Here is a 22947-nt window from a genome sequence, read left to right as displayed (position 1 = left end):
ATGACATTCAAGTCATCCAATGGTAGGGGCCTAAGACTGGGACCACTTGAGGGAAGATTAACTTTGCCAACTTTGTTTCTGCTCTGAGGATTTGTTAGTTCATTTGTTCTACAACATCAACATGATTATTATATAGAACATAATATATAATATATTATACATGATTATATAAATTTATAGTACAATTCCAATCCTTGAGAACCTGAGACTACTGATGAAACATGTCAGTAAATAATGAAAGAAACAGTCCTCTGGTGATCCAACCAGTTGAATCAATCTCAAAGGAATAAACTGATAACATCCAGGAGACAGTGGGCATTTGCAATGATTTTAATAAATGCCATATATGTGTATATAAATACTGCATGTAAATTAAAATCATGATTACATTATATATGATATGAGATTTAACGTATTCTTCCTCACCTAATATTCTGTCAACACTTTCTCATGTGCTTTCCCATGGATTCTTGTCTGTCCCATCAAAATTGTCCTTGAATCAACTTTATGCAAAACCTGCCAGCTTCATACTGTAGAGTCAGAACTTGGTTGGAACTAATAGTGAAAGAGACCAAGTCTATTAACCCCTGTTGAAACTTTATTAGATATTTTTTTTTTAATTAAGGATCTGGGCATGTAGGCCTGTGCCATAAAGCTTATCATGTACTTATCAGTGTAGCATGAACTCAACTTACTTCCCAAAGCCTTCCTAGGAATGGGTTGGGACCAGAATATACTTGGATGCTATTGGATCAGTAACTGTGGGTTTCTTTCTCCTTGCATTCCTGTGTGGTTTTAGCCCCTCATCCTGAATAGAGTAACTCATATCACATCAGATCTCCCTTTGATTTTCTCTGAGCTGCGTCTCTCCTGAGCCATGTGAGATGTTTCTGGCTGCTCCCTTTCCAGCATAATTAAATCCAGTAGGCCTCCTTGGTGACCTCATGAGTCTGAGTTAAGCCCATTTATGAAATATGAAATGATCTCAAATGCTCATGATATAGCTTTCCCAGGGGGCTGTGGAGGCGGATCATAAGCTAAGAGCTTCCTGCTGGAGATGCTGAAGGGAAGGCAGATGTGGCATCCCTGGAGATCAGCAGCACCTCCTATGGGTTGGGCTCTAGCCTCAAGGGGTGGTCATAATCCTCAGCCTTCCCTGAGAGGCTTATTTCTATCATCTCCCTGCCTCATTTCTCTCTCCATTTAAGGGTACTGGCTCTTTTTTGGAGCAAGCGACAAAAACAAAGATAATGCCATTTTTCAATGGGTTGATGCTTTGTATTGACTCTTCATGGTGATTGGAGGCCTGAAGCAGAATTGAATTAACTGATCCATATGGTCACAAAGGCATGATTGAATTCCTAAGTTATAGGACTGGGTTTCTTTTATCCATCATTTATACAAGAGTGGAATAAAGAAGAGCATGAATGAATGAAGGCAAATCAGCTCCACTGGAGAAACATAGAGCTCGCTGCTCTATGGGTAGTTAGTAGGGATAGTCATGGAGCATATCAGAGTCAACACTCACCATCCCACCTTTCATGCTTCTGTATAGGAGAAAGGACTTCTATTCCTCATCAGGGTATAGGATCAGAGGTCTACTTCTGGTTTCTCTTTTCTCCTCTCTCCTATTTAGCCTCCCACACCTCCAGCCCACCAAGCAAGGAGAAGAAATAGCACATTTTATTGATGAGACCATGTCCAAGGTCACCACTTTGGTGGGCCTTCTCTTGTAGTAAGTAGCTCAGAACTTGCTGTGTCTTTCCCAAGATGGGTACTTAAATCCAAAAGACAGGAGTGGGAGGAGGCAGAGAGGATGGTAAAGAGGAGCTTTCCTATAGTCTTTCTGAAACAAGAAGCCTTAAATCACATCCTCACATAGTAAAACCAGAGCCCCTGTATTTGGGGGCTGGGGAACATAGCCAGTGCTTACTTTGATCTTCATCTAAGTCCTGTTTTCAATTTTGTAAGATCTAGGTATGAGATTGGGGAAAGAAGTGTGCCATGAGTTGGTTCTGTGCTTGGTCCCTCCTGTCATGCTCACTCCTACAAACCTTCTCAGCACTTACCTCCTTGAACACCAGTGCTTCCCTCCATCTCCAGTCATCTTCCTGTTCATTCCAGGTTCATTATACCACGCTCTATTGTACTTACAACAGGTGTGGAGGACAGAAGGGGAAATAGTAAGATGGAGAGAGGTAATGCACCATAGGCTAAGAATGTCCTGTGTGACCAAAAGGTGAAATGCTAAAATGCACAGGCATGTTGAGGATGTTGGACGCTTCTTCTGTGCTCTGTCTATCCCAAACTTAAATCCCAGTTCCATATCTTTCTAGCCATGTGGATCTTGAATAACTTCCCTATTTAAATTCAACTGTACTGCCTACCCTATAGGATTGTTTTGAAGATTAAGTAAGTTTTCATAAAACACCAAGCACATAAGTGACAATTAGTTGTCACCCTCACCAAGGCTGGCTCCTCCTCATCATCATAAATGTAGAGTTCCCAGATGTAAGCTCACATCAGTCCTAACTTAGGTGGTAGAGAAGATTCAGATCTTATTTATGCTTTGAGGGAAATTGTTGATATACAAGAAATGTTCTGGATTGAGAAGTGCCATGTTTGCATTCTGGTCTCAGCTGAGTGTGGCTTTGGAAGCTCTTCCCTCTCTCAGTTTTAGTTTACACAGATAAAACACAGAGGGTTTGGTTTTCAGTGGCTTCCACGTGGGATGACCACATGAGATAAACCTTGGTGCTCATTATAAAATCAGATTTCTTGTCTCCTCCTAACACCTGCCAGATATTTGGTAGGCCTGAGATGGTTCAGGAGCATGTGTTGATTCAAGTTTAAGCTTTGTTTTTCAGTGCTTCCTTTATTTTCATCTGGGATACAGCCAGAACTTGGACATCAGGATCCTAGGTCATCTTTGAGACCATAAAATACCCTGCTTCTATAGCAATGGTGTGGGAAGTGATGGAAGGAGGAAATGATCTGAATCACAAAAATTCAGAATAAGGGCTGGTTGGCAGAAACTTCCTGAAGGTTCACCTTTTGCCATTTTTATTAAAAAAAAAGAAAAGCATTTTATACCAAATGTATAACAGGCTTCAACTCTCAGTTGATGAGTGAGCTTTCTGATGAGCGAGCATGGCCCCTTCTGCTCTATCATGTGACACAGAGTCAGGCTCTGGGAAAAGAACTGTCCCAGATAAACTGGAGGGATCTTCCTCTCAGAGCCGGTTCCCAATACCTCCATTTCCTTTGGAACAAATGCTCTCTTGATTAACCAAAATTTTTGGCAGCCAAGAGCAGAAAGGAGAATCCATCTTGTTGCTCTAACGTGGAGTGTGGCCGTTCTCAAACCTTCCCATCTGAGTCTCTTTCCTTGGCAAACAGGATGGCTTTGTGGTGATCCCACAGCATTTCTCTCTTTAATCCAAAGAATGAAACAGAAAAACAAAAACAACAACAAAAAAATGGTTCCTCCACCAATAAACTGGAAGTCCTTTCATCCATTGAATGACATGGTTTCTCGCTTCTTCCCTTCACCATGGGGACAGGGTGGAGTCCACATTCCCTCAAGGAACCCAAGATCATGACATTCATGGTGAGCAAACTGCAGCCTCTAGAAAGCATTTCCAATTAACACACACAGTTTCCTACTGTCTCTTAAATTATGCTTCTATATTTATCGCTGCCACCCAGCCCCTCCCTCTCTCCCCAGCTCCCCCTATGCATGATCCCTGCTCCCCATTTAATCATTGACAGAACTGTTGCCATTCTTCTTTCTTCAATCTTCCATTTTCAGAACCACTTTGTTTATAGGAAGAATGTAATTGTTGCTTCCATTTTGATAACCCTGCCCACTAACATATGACTCTGAGGTTTTGTGATAAAATTCATCATTTACATCCAAGATTTCTGTTGATGGGCATTTAATCTGTGCAGAATTTCACTATCCTCTGATTTACTGTGGCTTCAACACCAGTAAAGACTTTTTCAAGTGTCAACTTTTTTCTCTTTCCCTTCCTCTCTCCTCTTTCTTTGTTGTCCTTCTAAACACACATACACAGATGTGCCTCTGCTAGCTTTCTCTCTCTCCCCCTCTCTTGTCTTTCCTCCTCTCTCCTCTGCTTCTCTATCTCTGTCTGTCTCTCCTCATCTTCCGTCTTCCCCTGGTTTTGAGTTCAGTGTTCACATCCAATGGATTGGCATTCTGATTTTTCCCTCCTAGGACACAGTTCTCTTAAGAGCAGCTTGGAGAGCACTGACCCCTGGGAAGTGAGGGAGCTCCTTATGTTGAAAGAGTTGTATTGAAAACCTGCAAAATGGCCTCAAAGTCCTCTTGAACAACTCACAGGGGCTGAGCTTGAGCCTTCTGAAAGATGAAATCCTACTTCAGCTTCCTAAGGGGCCAGTCTGTGCAATCTAAAGGATGTGATTTTTGCAGAACACTTGCATAATAAGATACCTAAGTTGTGTGTGTGTGAGAGGGGCGAGGGAGGGAGGGAGAGAGATAGAGAGAAAGAGAGAGAGATGGAGAGATATTCATGTGATCAGTGGTGAGACTCTTCTTCCTTTGTGCTACTTGTTCTCATCTCTTTGTTGACACATCAGTCCCTTGGAAGGTGAATGCCCATAAAAGGTAGGTATCAGTTGATCTTCAAAGAGAATGCAGCACCTTAATCCCACCCAAAAGAACTGTGGCCACCCATGTGCAGTATCAGGGCTCTTCCACTTTCCTCTATTCTACTTATATGCATCCCTCACCTTTTTAGTGATCTTTTCGCTTTCCTCCATCTCCCCACCCATACACTCCACGTCTGTCTTCCTCTCCTCTTCCCCTCATGCAGACAATGCTTATCCTGTAGCCTTGCCCTGCCTCCACACTTTAAAAACCCCATCCCTTCTGTGTTGCCTAAGCATCCTGTATCTCCACAGTCAGTCCAGTGTTTTGTTAGTGTGACTCGAGGGCTAAGAGGCTAATGTGATGCCTTTTGCACACAAGGCAGACAGGAGATGTTTTACTTTTTCCAAAAGAAGAATGCTCTATGGCAGGAAATTTAGGTACTTAAGAGAATTCATCAGGAAAATATGAACAATTAGAAATCAAGCCCCCCTTGAGTTACAACTTGCCTGCAAAATTCAGAGAGCACTTCACTTTGCTTTGTTAAAAGTGGGAGGGAAAGGTCATTTTTGTGTTCATAGATTTCCAATAAGTAGTCAGAGAAGGTGGGACCCATCCAGCATCCCCTAGTAGATTATTAGGAAACCATTTTGCCATAGAACCTTCAGATTCTTACTCCATTTGTGAGTATCTGTGATAGTTTTCCCTCATCAAAAGGGTCACTAGCTAGTTGTTTGACTTCTTATTCTGATGGACTTAATAGAATTCTAAGCTTTAGGAAGCTGAAACATTAGCAAACTCTTTTTTTGTTTTCAATTCTTGAGTCACCCCAGTATTACAGGATCTGAGGTGAGTTGGGTGACTAAGGAATTCCAAAAACCAAGAGAATTACAAGTGGTTTTCATCTATTGGAAGCTCCAACATCTCGACTCAAGAAGTGCTCAGGATTTAGTTGGGAGAACCCCTGAAATCAGCTTTGAAAATTTACCTACTATGGTGTTTTTATAACCTGTCTTCAAATTCTTGGCAGTCCTCCATCAAAATTTGGATTCCCCTGCAATTTCAGATGGCTCAGGCTTTATGACTGCTTGACAGCTTTCAGTACCAACAGTGTCAGGAGCATGGCCTTCTGTGGATGTGGCATATACTATGCTCCGTGCATCAAGAGCTTGATCAGACAGACTATTTGGCTGGTTCATGGTTCTCTCTTATGAGAACCAAGACACCATGTTCTTAGTGGGAACATGGAGAGGACACAAAGTCCTGTGGTGTTAAGGTCTGTAAACAAGTCAAAATAACACCTGGCATTTTGCCAGGGGAATGTTAGAGTTTGTAAACAAGTCTGTATGGTGCCTGGCAAAATGCCAGAGGGAGTGGTTTGAGAAGTAACAAAAGCGAGCCATTAAGTGTGGAGATTCCTTATTGGTCGACTGATGTATCTAGTTTATGCTAATTAAGATAAGCTGTGCAAAATGTATAAATACGTCTGTTGTCCTACAATAAATGGCTCCTACTCCTGCTGTGTCAATCTACACAAGTTATTCGTCACCCCCTGGTTATTTTGCCCAGCCAGATGGGCTGCGGCACTGTGGCTCTGGCCACAGGTCCATCTGAAAGCCTAGCTGCTGGCCAGCATCAAGTGTCAGCAAAGCTTTAAGCTAGTCACTGACTCCCCACTTTCTTATGTGTGGCCTTTTCCAGTTGCCCCTGCTGAAGCTGATTGGACCAAAGATGAGCTGTTTCCACTGGGACCTGTTCACATTTCAGATTCATAGGGAAAAGAAGTGTTGTGATTTCAAGCTGTCCAATTTTGGGGTGGTGTAACACACCAGTAACTGAAACACATGTCTCTTTTGTGTCATTCTTCCCAATAGGTATAAATACTGCCACAATTTTTGAAATGCCTGATATTGATCTAAGACCCTCATTCCTAAGAACTCCAGTTCTAAAATGGCATGCCTCTATGAATAGACTCTATGGACTAGGACCCCATATGCAAGGGAGTTTACCTGTTTCTATCAGTAAGTAACTTTGCAATAGCACTGATAACCCTGGGACTCATTTTTTCTTAAATGTAAAATGATGGGGGTGGAGCTACGTAAACCCCAAGATGTTCTCCCAGCTCAACTTATATCTCCTTTTCTATGGGTCTGCTCTGACTTTTAGAGTGAGTTTACTTTCTAGAGTTCAGCTTTAAATGACTGAGCTGGCTTTGTATCATAGGACCTCTCTTTGTAAGTATTATTGGTCATTTAGCAGTGGCTTTCAGTGTCTTCCTCCAATGGAACCAGTGATGGGGGTGGTCAGAGACTGCAGCAGTCTCAGGGAAAGTCTGTATTTGTAGGTGGAAGAGGTGAACCCTGATCTGACAGCTGCCAGGTATGTGGGAGTAAGCTAGTCACTGACTCCCCACTTTCTTATGTGTGCCCTGGGATAAGTGAATTAAAGTGATTCCTGCCTGAACACAGAAGGCCATGCTCCTGACACTGTTGGTACTGAAAGCTGTCTGATGGTTCTCCATTCAGTGATAGCATGGATCTCTGAAATCCCCCCCATAATTCTGGACCTCTTTCTAGTCCCATTCAAAATGAAGGCCTGAGTGATATTTCTCATCTTACTGCAGAAGCCTGAGAGAACTTGTTACTGAGTATGGAAACCCCACGAGAAGAACTCATGTCCAGAGAGGATTTCTTCTTAGTTTCTCCTGAGAAACAATGAATTGGCTCAAAGAGAGGGGGAACAGGCCAAAATATGTTGGGAAACCAAAAGCAAAAGGAGAATAAAATAGGATGGAAAAAATAATAAAAAGGGTTGGAACTCTTATAAAAGCCCAAACCAACAGTGGTAATTCTCAAAGTGCGGGATTTGATGACATAAATTTGTAAAAAGTTCAGTCCTAAGCATGGCCTGCTAACAACACATCTCCTCCCTCCTCAGTTCAGCCAGGTGGAGGATTATCCATAGAGGCTACTGGGCACTTCTGGTGCTGCTTTCAATCTAGAGTCTTTCCCTCACAGTAATGACAGAGAAGGTCATTACTGCAGCTGCTCTTCATTTTCTAATCCTGAAGTGCCAGATTCTGATGCTCATTTTATAGGATTCCTTTATTGGGTTCCTTCATCTGCTGCTCTTTCTTGACATGAATACCCTTGACAACTCCAGGTGTACCTTGTCTCTTCTCTGGGGACTTTGATTCTTCAACCCACAGAAGTGTCTGAGTTCCTCAAGTTCTTCTAACCTGTCTTTATTCTCTGCATAGAGAAAATAGGATGGCCATCCAAGCCTTTGGTGGCTGCTTATGCTTTGTTCCAGGTGACAGAACTACACCAACCTTGCTGAGTGTCATTGTGGGGTCTCATGGTACACCCCCAAGATCTGTTCTAAGACTGGAGGCTTCTGTGACCATTTTATTTTCTTCTTGCTTTGGCCACTGCTGTGAGCCCTCTGTGTCTGAGGACATTTTCCCTATCTCATTGCCAACACCTACTTCCTGTCTCCTGTGAAGCACTCTTTGATCTTTGGGATCCACATCATCTACCACCTTTCATTGAGGGCTTTCTTGTGTGGGAAGAAATATATGTAGAGAAATGTTCAAAGAAAAAGTAAGTGGGGTTCTTCCCAACTAGCACCACTCTTCAGATGTAAACATTCAGAGTTACTTCTATTTTTAAAACTTCTGCTGGTTATCTACATATGTGTAAAAAAACATGTTTTTAACCTCCATTTCATTTTTAAAAAAAATAGTACTATTTTATACTTTTTTTGGTACTGGGAATTGAACCCAGAAACACTTAACCACTGAGCCCCATCCCCAGCCCATTTTGTTTTTTGAGACAGGCTCTAGTTAAATTGTTTAGGGCCTTGCTAAATTGCTGAGGCTGTCTTTGAATTTGAGATCCTCCTGCCTCAGCCTTCCAAGTCCAAGTCACTGGATTACAGACATGCATCAAGGTACCAGCCTATTTTATGCTATTACAGATGAGAAATTTAGATTATTACTAGCATCCCTTCCATTGGTTTACTTATTATTTTAAATAATATATTAAAAACTCTATTTATTGAAAAAATTTGAAAAAGTCTTCATGTTTCCAGTATTTAAGAATGGATTCAGTATCCAATACCTTCTCTCTACCTTTTCTCTGACCCATCCTCCTTTCAAGTAATGAGTATTCTTTTGAAATTTGCAAGTGTATAGCATTTACATGTAATTTTGTATTCTGAAAGTCTTTTTTAAACTTTTAAATGGCAATATAAATATTGAAAACCAATAAATGGTATTTGAAAAATATTACTTCCTCCAAACATGTTAGCATATTTGGACATGAAAAGGAAGGGTAGAGGTTGCATGTTGTCACTTAAAAGAAAATACTTAAAGGTCACAATCAAATAAATGCTCCTTGTAAATTTCACTGATTATTTAAAATTATAACACAGATGATAATAAAAAAGGGGATAACATAAGGAATCCTGTCTTATCTCTGAGTTGATTAACAAGGATAGGAGGAGTATATAATATAGAGAATCAACTAGCATAAAGGCCTCCCATGTTCACACTTCAGGGGATCATGGGGAAAATAAAGAAGACAGAGGAAGAGGGATGGTGTGTAGGATCAAGCATGCAAGAAGCATCATAAATAACTACTTAAAATGGAGTTTGAAGGCTGGGAACATCTCATTTACCTCCTGGAGGGGCTCAACCGAAAATAACCAGCTTACTGTTGGCCACATCAAAGTAAAATTGATGGGCCCCCTAGTGTGGGGAATGGAAGGCATTATTTTTCTCTTGAGCTGCCTGGGTTCCTGTGCAATTTGGGCAGGATGTCGACCTAGTGATGAGAAGTTGGTTAAGAGGCTGAGGGGCAGTAGGAGAGGATTTCCGGGCAGGGGAAAAGAGCATTATATTCTGGAATGGATCACCTAGGCTAGAGCCTTCGGATGACTCAGTCCTGAGCATCATCCACAATGATAGTGGCAAGACTGGGTCAAACACTGTCGGTTACTGGGCTACAGCAAACCAAAAGAGAGATTAGACCTTGAATTGTGTCACCCAAGCACCTCAATAGCCAATGTCAGGTTAGCCCAGAGAGAATCAGTATCCTAAATGGTCCTACCCCACAGCATTGATCAGAGGGTGCCATGAGGCCCCTCCCCTGGGCTTTGAGGACACTTCAAGCTGTCTTCATATTCTTACAAACCATAATGGAAAAGGAAACAATGGGAGAGTAATAAAGTCTAAGAATGTGAGCATTTTACCTAAAAGCACTGTTGAAATTATTGTACTTGACTGAAATGATCCATTGATTTGAATTTATCTTTTCCTTCCCCTATCACATGTGAGCATCTGGGGAGGATCACTTAGAGAAGTGTGAAGAAATCACACTTTCTCTGCACATCTGGGTATAGTGAGCGTCCAAACCTAAGAGGCCTGGGCTGTTATTGGATACCATCTTTTGTAACCACCCGGAGTAGAAATATCTGGCAAACATCCTCTGGCCTAAGAAAGCTTGCACTGTCCTATAAAAAATTTGGGATTTTTCACAGTCATGGGGGACAGGGAGAGGCTGGATCTTTGAAACTTCTCACAATAATTCAAAAATCTCATTTTTGTTGAGAGTTGATCATTGACCAAAATATGCTGAGAGGTTGCCAAATGGACTGATTTGAACTGTATCTTATTGTCCCTATCAGAGGAGTGAGGAAACTGAAATAATTAAACATGGTTTTAGCTCCCTTTGGTTGCTGGTGCTGGGCAAGGGGTGGAAGTTGAGAATGGAGGTTGGGGATGAAGCTGGGGTGAGTCTTGAAGTTATCCTAGTTTTTCCCTAGAGGTGTATCTCAGGGTATCCATGACTTTCCTTTTCAATGCCTTACTTCCAAGAGGACCTAGAATAAAATCAAAGTCCCTCTCTAGGTGGCCAGGCTTGACCACGCTGGCTTCTGCCTCTCTTTCTAACACCTTTGTGTCATTATTTTCTTTCCCACTCAGTAAGCATCAGAAGCTTTATTTTATGTCAATGCTAGTTAAATTTTTTTTTAAAGTTTCTGCTTGCATATTTTTCATTATTGGAAAGCTTTTGTCCTTATAAAAAAATCAGTGCAAATTTTTTTAGAAATATTTTATTTTAGACTCACTTTTTTTTTAACTTGTTCTTTTTAGAATGGTATACATGGTTTTTGACATTATACATACGTGGAGTTATTACTTATTCTAATTAGGGTCCATTCTTGTGATTGTATATAATGTGAAGTTTCGCTTGTCTTCTATGAACATAGGAAAGATATGTTGTTACACAATTTTTAGAAAACACTAAACTCTTTTTTTTGTTCCTTCAACACATGATCCACTTTTCTTCTCCAAGTCCTCTTTCCCCCTTTCTTTCCATAGCTTGCCAACATCAATGTCCCATTTTAATTGTCTTCTCTATGGAAGGGACTATCCTGATCTTCCATGACCCCCTGTGACTCTTACCCATTTTTATCTTTCATGACACCCTAGTTTTTGACTTTTTAGACATTTATCACAGGTTGTGACAATTTCATTTATTGACTTGCTCGTTTGTTGTCTTTGCCCCTGAAACATAAGCTCTCAAAGGATTGTACATGTCTTTTTGATCATTGTGTCTCCATTAAGTAGCACAGTGCCTGCTATGTACTTTCTCTTAATAGTTGGTTGGGAGATGAATCAAGTAGGCAGATATCATTTCATACTTTGAACTCAGTTCAGACACATTGTAGCCAAGGGATAAAAGGAAGGACAAGTCACCTCACCTACTCTATAAACTAAATAATGTCCATTACGTAGACTGTGCCTTGGTTGTCCCCGGGGAGATGAATTAAATTAGGTGGATGTAGCAAGCTATCTCATGGCAGAAAGAGGGTTAAAACTGAACAGAGAAAGAAAAGACAAATGAAGTTGGTTCACAGCAAAACAGATGTTTCACCTCAAATCCACTTTGTTTCCATCAGGAAAGGGGGGAGTGGGAGCGCTGGGGAGAGATGATAATGATTATTTGCCTGGACTTTAATTCCTCTGAGTTGCCCAGACACTGGCGACCTGGGGCTCTGAGCTCCCTCCTCCCCTTGACCCCTTTCTGCCTCACCAAATGAGTCATGGCCAAGCTTTGTGGAAAGTGCTAGCAAGTGGCAAAGGGGAGGGGGCTGGAGAAAACCTGAGAGAGCCGGCTACTGAGGTTCTGGAGTGATTTCAAGCCCCAGAAGACAAGTGTGGTGTCTTCTGGGCCCCAAAGTAAACATGCTTGCAGGCTGATGTGCTGGGCCCCAGACAGTGGGACCCTGAGGAAACCAAGACCAGTTCTATGAGTGGTAAGGTTTCCAGGAAACTGGGGCCGTGAAGAGGGAGGGAGTGAGCTCTCCTCCTCAACTCAGGTGGACAGCAACTCCACCTGGCCTTTGGCAGCATGATTGATTTTGGACAGCGCAGGATGTTACTGGGTGTCACGCTGGAGTGCCATTCAAACACCCTGACACTGCTGCTCATATGCAGTACTCAAGAAATAGTTGTTAGGCACCTACATATTTTTATTATGGAAAAATCAACATGTGGACAAACAGTGGAGTTTGGGCTCACTAGAGCACACAGTCTAGTGGGCTAATGATTTGTATGGGTTCACATCATATGTCCTTACATGTTAGGGACATCCCAGTGTGAAGAGTAAAGCTGCCCTGTTTGGAGGCTCTTTAAAAAACATGAGATTGGTGGCATTCAATAACTAGAGTGACTGGGGCCATCAGACTTAAGATCCCAAGACAGCAAAGCAAAAAAGATTTTCACAGGGCAAATAGACACTCAAATCCATCATGATAGGCAGGTGCTTCAAAGTTCCCGAGGCCAGAATGAGAAAGGTCCTTGGGGCTTAGAGAGCCCCTCAGCAGGGAGAAAGCAGTTCCTGGTTCTCACCCTTACTTCCAGGCCATTTACAGTTCTGCCACATTTCCTCCTCACATCTCCTCCTTGGAGGTGCAGACATTCAATCCTTCCAGCTCCTTTCCCTCCAATCTCCTCCATCTGGGCAGGCTGTCCCTGCTGGCTGTGCTCCTTTGTTCTCTGCACATCTGCCACTTCTTTATTAATTTTCTAGATGGGATTTGTTGGGTAAGGCAGAAAGGTGGCCTCCAGGGGATGCTAAGAAATTACCCACATCCATATAAATTATTATCTCATTACTTTCTTCTTTTTCCTAGCTGCTGGTTAGAAATCCTTTGTCAAGGCTACACACAGGTGTTCTCATCTCCCCAAACTGCCCAAACCCTTCTTCTGATATTGGAACCTCCTGGTCCCCTTGTTGACCACTCTTACCTCCCATGACTGTCCCTCCTTTGCTTGAGAAATACCTCTGAAGTCATCACTTTCCTTTTATCCCCAAGGACATTTGCATTTAACCAATCACCCTCAATCCAGCTTTGCTTCTCTCATACTCAGCATAGATCTTGAGTTAAAGCAATTTGGTTTGTTGTTATAAGAGGAGAATAACCTTCACTTAGCTTAAGCTAGTGTTTGATATATTTTCTATTACATGAAGCCAAATGCTTGACTAACCAATGCACCAGAATTCCCTGGTCCATTTGATTTCATTATTTATTATTCATTTTTTAATTTATTATTTTATTGAGACACAACATTTGTATATCTTTATGGGTTACCTTATGGTAATTCAATTACATGTACAACAATCAAATAAGGTAATAAGCATTTCCATCTCCTTAAACATTAATCATTTTTATGTGTTGAAAATTTCCTACTCTTCTTTTCCAGTCATTATGAAAAATGTCATAGATTATTGTAGCATATAGTTACCCTTCTGTGTTAAAGAAGAACCAAAATTAATTATTCCACTCTGTGTTTTGGTGTCCTTTATTAATTTTTTTCCAATCTTTCTCTTTCCTGCCCTTCCTAGTCTCTAGTGACTACCATTCTGTTGTTCCAAGATTGACTTGTTAGCTTCCACAGATGAGTAGGAATATGTGATATTTATCTTTCTGTGCCTGGCTTATTTCACTTAACATAATGACCTCCAGTTCCATCCATGTTGTAGAAAAAGACAGGATTTCATTATGTTTTTATGATGGAATAAAATTGCAGGATAAGAAAATCAACATACAAAAAAATTGTATTTTATGCACAAATAATAAACTTGCTGGAAAAGAAATTAAAAAAGCAATCCTATTCAAAATAGATACAAAAAGTAAAAATATTTAGGATTAAATTTAACCAAAGAAATGAAATATCTCTCAAATGAAAAGTATAAAATAGCAGTGAAAGAAATTATAGAGAACATGGTTAAATGGAAATACAGCCCATGTTCATGGACTGGAAAAAAAATAATATTGTGCAAATAGTCATACTACCCAAAGTCATCTATAGAGTAAATGCAATTCTCATTTATTTTTTAAAAAATATTTATTTTTTTAGTTGTAGTTGGTTACAATATCTTTATTTATTTATTTTTATGTGGTGCTGAGGATCGAAGGGCCTCACACGTGCTAGGCAAGTGCTCTACCACTGAGCCACAACTCCAGCCCCCTCATTTGATTTTTGATGTTGTCATGCTGTACTTGCTAATGTTTTCTATTTCTCTTTTGATTATACTCCCTCCATAATTTTAAGACTGGTAGTGCTGGAATAGCCCTTAGATACTAATATCCAGTTCCTTAATTTTATATATGGGGAAAGTAAAACCCACAGGGGAAAGTAAAAGGGAAGTTATTGGTCAGGATTGGAGCTCAGGAATCTTTAAAGTTAGTCCAGCATTCAGTGCCAACCATCTTCCAATCTTCTTGACTAATAATAACAAAGGTTAAGAGTGTGGAATCTCTCCACATCTTAGTCCATCTCTCACTTTGAGTACTGAACATCTTATTTGTTTCCTTTTTATAAATCTCAGCTCCAGAGATCAGATTGCTGAATGTATTTCTCCCTCTGTACAGGGAGCTCTCCCTCTGGCTGCCTTTTTTGCCTTTTCTGTCTGAGCACAAACATCAACTCCTCAGAGAGTCCTCTCTCACCAGCTTATGCTGCGTGTCACCCTCTCGTATGCCACTTCCATCCGTGCTTGGCTTGGATGTCTTATTTTCTTCTCAGTGTTGAGCACCAACTCAGCGATTGCAGTTGTGTATTTGTTTGTTTCGTTTGCATTCTTTGCGTCGGGATGCAAGCATGTCTCCTAGAACAGAAGCATCTATTCTTACACATCCCAGTGTCAAAATTGTGCTTGGTTTGAAATAGATATTCAAAAATCTTTTGTTGAACTAAAGTGAAGTGAAGATGAACTTTTGAAATTAGCTGGTTCTATGTCATGGGGGTGTAGGGCAGCTACAAAACCCGGGACAAGCCCTCCTGTTGGCTGTCAGTCATAGGTGTCTGGTAAGTGAAGGACACTCATGCAGTGACTCCTTTCTCCTGACATCCTTGCCAGCATTTCTGCTCTCTTGATGTAACTGAGTAATCCTCAGATGTTAAATTAAGCTCATTTATATCCATACCAATCAAAGAGTGGTTTTCTTTTTCTAGGATGGGGGAGTTTCCTCTAAAAGGTTTTATCAAAAATGGATGCTTTCACTCACTGACTGCTAATCCCCCCTCTGCTTAGCTTCTCAGCTTTTCTGGGAAAGCTTCTCTCCTTCCCCTGATCTGCCTGTACTGGAAACTTACAATTATCAAACAATCTCCTGTGATTCTCTTTGAGAGACTAGAGAGATCACAACTTCTTACATGTCTCCACAGATGCTTGGATGGGTTTCCAACTTGTCTCCCTGGGTCCCTTGTGCTAGATTCAATCTAGTTTTCTTATCTTCTTATCCCCAACTCCACACTGCTTCATTCCCCAGCCCAATCTTACCATGTACTCACTTCCTATTATTTGCAGGCTCTCCTAAAATGTTTCCTGATCCTTGTCTGCATGCCCAAGCCCCCCGTTCATTCAATCCTTGGCCCGTCACCACCCCTAGAGGATGTACCTACCTCTCCTTATTCCAAATTTCTTCCTCATCCACAAATCTTTACTCAAAACAACTTCTTGTGAGAGGGCTTTCCTGACTCACTCTCTCTGGTTCTTAGTACCTAATTCCAGACATCCCTTTGATGAATCTGTCTGTCTGCACACAGCTGTATCTATAGGATCCAAATGTGTCCAGATGTGAGTAGGTATCAGATTTTGGGTTCCCACTTAAACTTCATGCTTGGTGGAATTTCTTCCAGGTAAGAAACTAATTTTTTCTGGGCCTGGGAGTGGGCAGGCAATTTGTCTACATTTTATTTAAATAACTTCCTTTTTCTTTCATGGGCATCAGAGTAGAGTATAAATTGGAAGACCATAAATGAGTAACCATCATGATGCCAGGGCTATTTCTCCTTGTCATTCTTGCTGCCCTGGCTCTTGCTTTTCCTCTCCCTAGCCCTTGCCACTTGTCAGGTCAAGAAATGATCCAAGTCAATCAGAAACTCTTCTTTTTGAGGCAGCCCAATCTAGCTTGGAGGAGGAGGCAGAAGAAGGTGGCAGGAGAAAGTAGCTCTGTCCTCAGGGTCTTAGAGCTTATTGGAGAAGGAGAATCAGTAAGCAGACAGAAAGGAAAACACTTAAAAAATGTGAAAGGAAATGGCTTGGAAGCCCAGTATTTGGCTTCTGGATCTTTGTTTCATCCACCATTGACTCTCCTGGCAACTGTCTAGGAATATTTCAGAGTCACTTGGGTAGGGCCTGAGAATGAATCAAACGTCTCTTTTCATAGACCCACTGGGCTGGCCGAGCGCTGCGATGGTCATTCTTCCCATTCCCTTGCCCCTAGGCCAGACCACATCAATTCAGCCTGCCCAGCCAGGGGTATCTCCTGTTTCCAAACCTCACCAGAGACAGATCCTACCCAGCTCTCTGTCTGCTTTTCCTGCCTCAGTGGTTTTGAGCCTCCGTAATGAATGGCTGAGACCGCTGCATTCCTTGGACACCTCTTAGCCCTGCATATTTGTCCCTCCTGGGGAGGGAACTCAAGGAAACTTAGAGGCAAAGGCCTCTGTGTGGCAGCCCAGCCATACTCAGCTTTCTCCACTGGGTTTCTCAAATGCATTTTGTCTGGGCTCCAAGGAGGGGAAGTGGTTCCCATTTGCAAGAAGATGAATGCTGGTATTTGACTTACTGCTGTATCAGGGCCCAGAAACCCTGGCAGAGAAGACATCTCTTTAATTTGGAAAAAAAGACTGAATCCCACCTGCCTGTTCAGTTTGAGCACCTCTTTCTCTTCCACCTCCTTTTCTCTTTTCACCTCTCCATGTGGGATTGCAGCCTGTCAGGACAGGCCTTACGGACAGTCCTGTCTCTGCTTGGGGTCCCACAGTTCTGCTCTCCTGATGGATGGAGTGCTGTCAACTGATATTGTTCTGAGCTGCAAACTGGTGCTCTAAAGTGAAGAGGAAGTGGTTTTGGGTGAAGGGGTCATAGTAAATGAAAAGAGAGTTGATCAAAGGCTGAGATTTATGTGCTTTTAAAAGCAGATACCTCTGACAAGTTTTCTGTGTGTCTTTGCTATAGAAAATTCCATTCCTTCCAGACCTCTTACCTGCTGCTCTAAATGCAATAAAAAAGAGGGTGTGATGATTAGTTTTATGAATCACTTTGAATGGGGTCATTAGGTGCCCAGATATTTGGTCAAATATTATTCTGGGAGTTTCTGTGTCAATGTCTCTGGATAAGATTTTAATTGGTAGAGTAAACCTACTGACCTGTGGGTCCTAGGTTGAAAAAGCACCAGAGGCCGCTACACATTCAATTCTACTAGTCTACAATTGGGTATAGAAGACCCCATCACAGTCCTTTCTGTAAAGCCATGAAGAGGCTTCAGAGAAATTCTGCTTGGGTCTGTGGCTTATTTAGAACCACACATCTTGGGAGATGGAAAATGGCAGAAAGCCCCAGAGCAAAGGCCAAGGTCAAGATTATTGCTGGCTTGGATATTATTCCTAATATCACATGCAGACGGAAATCCCAAGTGGCCTCTGTGTATATTTAAGTGGCCTCACACAAGATGAACCTGGAAGCCCAAATCCAGAAACACGCGAAGAAAAAAGTGGGCACTAATGAAATTAAAAAAAAAAATATGCGAAAATGAACTTAACTCTGGGGACATTACAATAATAGAGAAACCTGAAAATTGAAAAATAAGTCTATTTAGGATTCTCAAAGACAAACTATAATAAAAGTAAAAAGAAAAATGATGAAAGAAAAAATTGTATGCACATAAGAGAATATTTAAAGTAACAGTAGTAAATTGTGATACTACAAAATAAAGTCATCAAGAAGAACTGCTAACAGATGAAATAAACTCTTATCTACAGTTTAGAACTAACACATTAAAAAAAGAAAGAAAAGAAAGAAAATAATGGGTGTGATAATTAACTTTATGTGTTACCTGGGCCACGAGATGCCCAAATATTTGCTCAGATGTTATGCTGGTGATTCTGCGTGGGTATGTTTGGATGAAACTTACATTTTCATTGGTACAGAAAAGCAGATTGCTCTCTACAATGTGAGTGAGCCAATCAGGGTGGATGAAGGCCTGATTGCAACAAGAAGGCCATGCTCTCTCAACTAAGAGGGAATTTTCAGGAAGACTGCCTTCAGACTGCATCTGCATCATTGGCTGTCCTACGCATGCTCAGCCAGACTGCAGACTTGGATTGGACAGTCTCCATCATTGTATGAGACAATGCCTTATAATAAATTTCTTTCGGACTCCCTGTCTCTCAAGAAGACATATATATCTTATTGGTCCTATTTTTTTTTTGTAGAATTCTATTACTATAGGATAACAGAACGTAGGCCCATAACAAAATATGAACACAATAGAAATTATACATACATACATACTTGTAAACATGTGATGGGTAGTTACGAGTCATGGGGAATGGATTGAGAAGCTTCAAAATGCATCTGATTTAGTTCCAAGAGAAAAAGATACAAAGAATGATATACATTTCCAGTAATGAAGTCATGAGTTCTTAGGTTGAAAGTTCACATCGAGTGCAAATAGAATATATAAAAAGTAAACCCACATTTATTTATGCTATTGTGATGTATAGAAAATGAATAATAAAAATGAATCCATCAGGAGAAAAAAGGTACTGAAAGAAGAATTACATGAGTTAATATCTTGATAGTGCTGAGAAAAAGTCAACCTAGAATTTTATACCCAGCTAATAGTTCAATTGCATGGATGGATTTTTTTTTTTAAACTAGCCAGCTCTTGTTAGGCATTAAATTGATTCCAGTTTCTCTTTATTCTAATAAACTGTGCTTTTATGAACATTCTTATAGCCAGAGATTTATGCATTCTTAATTATTTCTTTAGTATTAAATCCTAGAAGTTTAATTCTTAGTTTAAAAACTGCCATGGTTCTTGTAGGATTTACCTCACATGCTCTTTAGTAAGACACAGAATATTTAGGTGGCCAAAGTTTGCAGCTTCTCACAATCTGAACTGAGGAAAAGACAAGGAAGGGATTTCTGTCTTCTATTCTCTGGGAAATTTTGTGTGCATTTTTCCCAGCTATGAATTTGAAAAGTACTGAGCCTCTCATATATTTTGGTTGTTCAAAGCCCTATATTTTAGGTATATTTAAAGTAGGCTTCATGAATCACCAGGGATTGGTGTTTTTTATAATTGTGTATGTTTGTATGCATTGCTGGGAATTGAACCTAGGGCCTTGCACATGCTAGGCTAGCACTGTAACACTGAGCTACCTCCCCAGCTCTTTTTATCTTCTTATTTTGAGACAGGAGATTGTTGAGTTGTTGAGGTTGGCCTCAAACTTGCAAACCTCCTGCCTCAGCCTCCCAAGTTCCAGAGATTACTGGTGTGGGTCCAATGCCCAGCTATAATGACAATTTTACCATGACAGTTATATTTGTACATACCCTCATTGTAAGAATGTCTATAATTGTAGTCACAGGTGGCAGGGGAGGGAGAAGAACAGAGCAGTCCCTTAGTTCTTCTGAATAGAGATGCTTGTTTTTGATACGCTGAGCACAATAAAATACAGACTAATAGTATTTTACCAGAGAATAGAAAATACTTAAGAGAAGCCGGAGTGCTTTGAGACAACCTTCAATCCATTTACCAAAAGAGCTCATAATGGAATTCTCATTTCAAGGGAGGCCAAACATTAATAAATATTGAGAAAGGGAAGTTAAAAGGACATCAAGTTAATATTTTACTATCCCTTCTTTGATCTTGGAAAGCTTAAAATATTTTTCCACACTAATTTCATGCTGTATTGATTCCTCCCTGCCTATTGGCTTATTGGAGCAGACACAAATGCCTCTCTTAACTACAGCTTCCATTTCCATAACACTTTACAACACCAACAGGTATTTATGTATTCACTGGCATCACTTATGGATATCACCACTGTTCTGGAATAATCATTGCTAGTTAAAAACTGGATCAGCAAAACAAGCCAATCCCCCCCCAAAAAAAAAAACTGGATCAGGTCATTAAAAGCACTGCCATGTTATTGAGTTGGGTCTCAGTCATGTAATAACATCTCTGAGGTGGGTTGTATTGGTTTTGGAGGGAAAAACAAAACATCCTGTACTTCATTGACTCTGCCACATTCAGCTATGTTCAAAATACATTCTGAAGCTGACTGTGTTTCCATTTCTGTTGCTACCATCCTCATCTTGAAAAAATGAAAAGTCTCTATCCCCAACTGCAGTGACCTCTTAACTAACTGTTCTGTTTCCACGCTTTCCTCCCTTCAGTACATTCTGAAGCTGGAAGCCAGAGAGAGCTCCCCAAATGTAAGTCAGGCCATGTCCCACTGTCTCCTCCCTCAGAGACAGCCCCTGCATGATGGCTCTTGTTTTCCTCACCAGTGCCCTGCCTGCTTGCGCTGATCCATGGAGAAGACAGAGCTGTCACAAGAGGGTCTCCATGAATTGCCAGCACTCATCTGCATCTCCCAACCTCAGTGCCTGGATGCTCTGCCTTCCTGCCTTTTCTGAAGATCACTGTCCCTGATGCTGCCTCAGTCACCCATTCCCTTCTGCACTAAATCTTCCCTCCCACCTAGCGCCCTGGTACCTTTGGATAGCTACCCCTTTCCTCTTGTGCAACATTGATTTTTTTTCCTTCTGCTGGATCCATTCCTAGCAGCATAAAAACAGGCTGTGATTTCTGTCATTTGAAGAAAAAAAGAAAGAACAGAACAAAATAAAAATAGTTTTTTACCATTTTCTCTTTCCCAGCATCCACTCCATTTCTCTGCTCTCGCTACAGCAAAACCCTGTCCATTCTCCCATTCTTGTTTGAATTCACTGTGGCCAGCCTTGCCCGTATGACTCCACCCACACCCTTCTCCTCAGGGGAGTTCATGACCTCTAAGGTATGAACCTTCAAGGATCAGTTCTCAGTTCTCATCTTAATTGGCCTCTCAGAGCATTAGCTAGTATTGATCAATTCTTCCACCTTGAAACGGTTTCTTCTTGCTGCCAAAAAACACCCTCTCCTCATCCGCTGTGCTCCTGCCTCAGGCTCTGTGTTATGTCTCTGTTCTCACGTCTTGCTCCTCTCTCTCCATCTCTCAGCTCCAGACACCCTGGCCTCCTTCCTGTTTCTGCCCTGCCAAGTACATTTCAGCTTTCTGCCCCATGGCTCACTTCCTAGGTGTCTGCATGGATGTCACCCCACCCTTCCTTCAGGCATTGGCTCCAGTGTCACAGATGCCATCTACATCTTTCCTTGTACTTTTCCTCCACAGCATCTCTGGTCCCCTGCCTCACTGTCTGTTTTATTTCATTTATTGCTGGTCTCTGCTGCTAAGCGATAAGTTCCACCCAGGTGGAGATTTTCATCTATGTGTTCCCTGTTGCATCCCCAGTGCCTAGAACAGAGCCTGGTGCATGATAGGAGCTCAAGACATATTTGTTAAATGAACAAATGATGAACTTTCTTGCTATTGTTAGTAATGAACTTGGAGAAAAATTTCAGTGAATTCCTTTGAGTCTTTCACTTTATAGGAAGTGGAAAGATTTTGTAGTTTTCTTATAATTATGTGACTTGAAAAATCAATTTATAAGTTTGGGGACAAAACCAACAAATATTTTGGAAGATAGAATACCTTTCTTTTTCTGCCAGTCTTTCTATATACACAACTGTCCATTGGGAGTCTGTCCTTGGGTCTGGTTGCTGCAGGAAGGTGCCATTTCTTTGCCAAACTGAATGAAAAGGACAGAATAAAAAAGAAGAAGCCAGAGCTGAGCATGGTGGCACATGCCTATAATCCTAGCAACTCAGCTGAGGCAGAAAAATCGTGAGTTCAAAGCCAGCCTCAGCAAAAGTGAGGTGCTAAGCAACTTAGTGAGACCCTGTCTCTAAATAAAATACAAAATAGGGCTGGGGATGTGGCTCACTGGTCGAGTGCCCCTGAGTTCAATCCCTGGTACCTCCTCCCCACAAAAAAGAAGCAGCTAAGATCTTGTCTCAATGTGGCATTTTTGGTTCCCAAACATCATAAGAGCAGACCTGAGTGGCTACTGTAAATGTACCAATTCCCTCCTGCCCTTCCTTCATGCCTCCCAGCCACACAGGGACCTCACAGCTCCCCACTTCCTATTCCACACATATCAGCACATGGGGGCATGTGCCTCACACCCCCTCCTTGCCTTCTCTCAAGTATTTTTCCTTCAAAAACACCTTCTATCATAAACCTGCCTGTTGAAGTCCCTTCAAAGCAAACTCACCTCTGCTGCCTTTTCAGTGCTTTGCCAGTTGGCCTGGACTCCCCGATGCCCTGTGCTCCAGAGAACAGCAAGCCACAGGGCACCTTCATGTGGCTGCGTCCCTGCACACCTACACATAGTGTGTGCATACCCATCACTAGCTCATTGAGAACAAGGATTGTATCTTACTGTTCTGGTGTTTTCAGCACCAAGAAAATACCTTGGACACTGAAGGTACCTAAGGTAGTTAGAATTGTACACAAGTGGACATAAAGCATTTTTTAAAAAATTAGGTAAAAGATCATTCTTACATATGCCCCTCTTGCTGGGTAATATCCTTCCCATTCTGCTTTGTGACTATTTGTAGCTGCTGCACTTGGTTTAGATATTTTGCAGCAAAGCCCTGTGCCCCATCACGCCTCCTCCTTCACCCAGGCAGCAACAGTGAGCTCCTTTTTCTAGTGCTTCCTGCTCACCCAGGGGCCCTGGCATGTGTCTGCTCATCTGATGCAGCAGTGGCCAGGATATTACCCAGGGCTGATGGGGTCATCCTGTTGTTCTTTGGCAAAGAAGGAAACAGGTTAGACAACA

The 22947-nt window shown here is 41.5% G+C and overlaps 1 pseudogene; it reads right to left on the bottom strand.

The window, feature by feature from the left end:
* Positions 1-22511, bottom strand: part of LOC144253031 (E3 SUMO-protein ligase ZBED1-like) — a 40380-nt pseudogene extending 17869 nt beyond the window's left edge.
* Between the last annotated feature and the right edge of the window lie 436 nt (positions 22512-22947).

Source organism: Urocitellus parryii, unplaced genomic scaffold (assembly GCF_045843805.1).
Source record: "Urocitellus parryii isolate mUroPar1 unplaced genomic scaffold, mUroPar1.hap1 Scaffold_87, whole genome shotgun sequence".
NCBI classification, from domain to species: Eukaryota; Metazoa; Chordata; class Mammalia; order Rodentia; family Sciuridae; genus Urocitellus; species Urocitellus parryii.
This window is presented reverse-complemented; position numbering and strand designations above follow the sequence as displayed.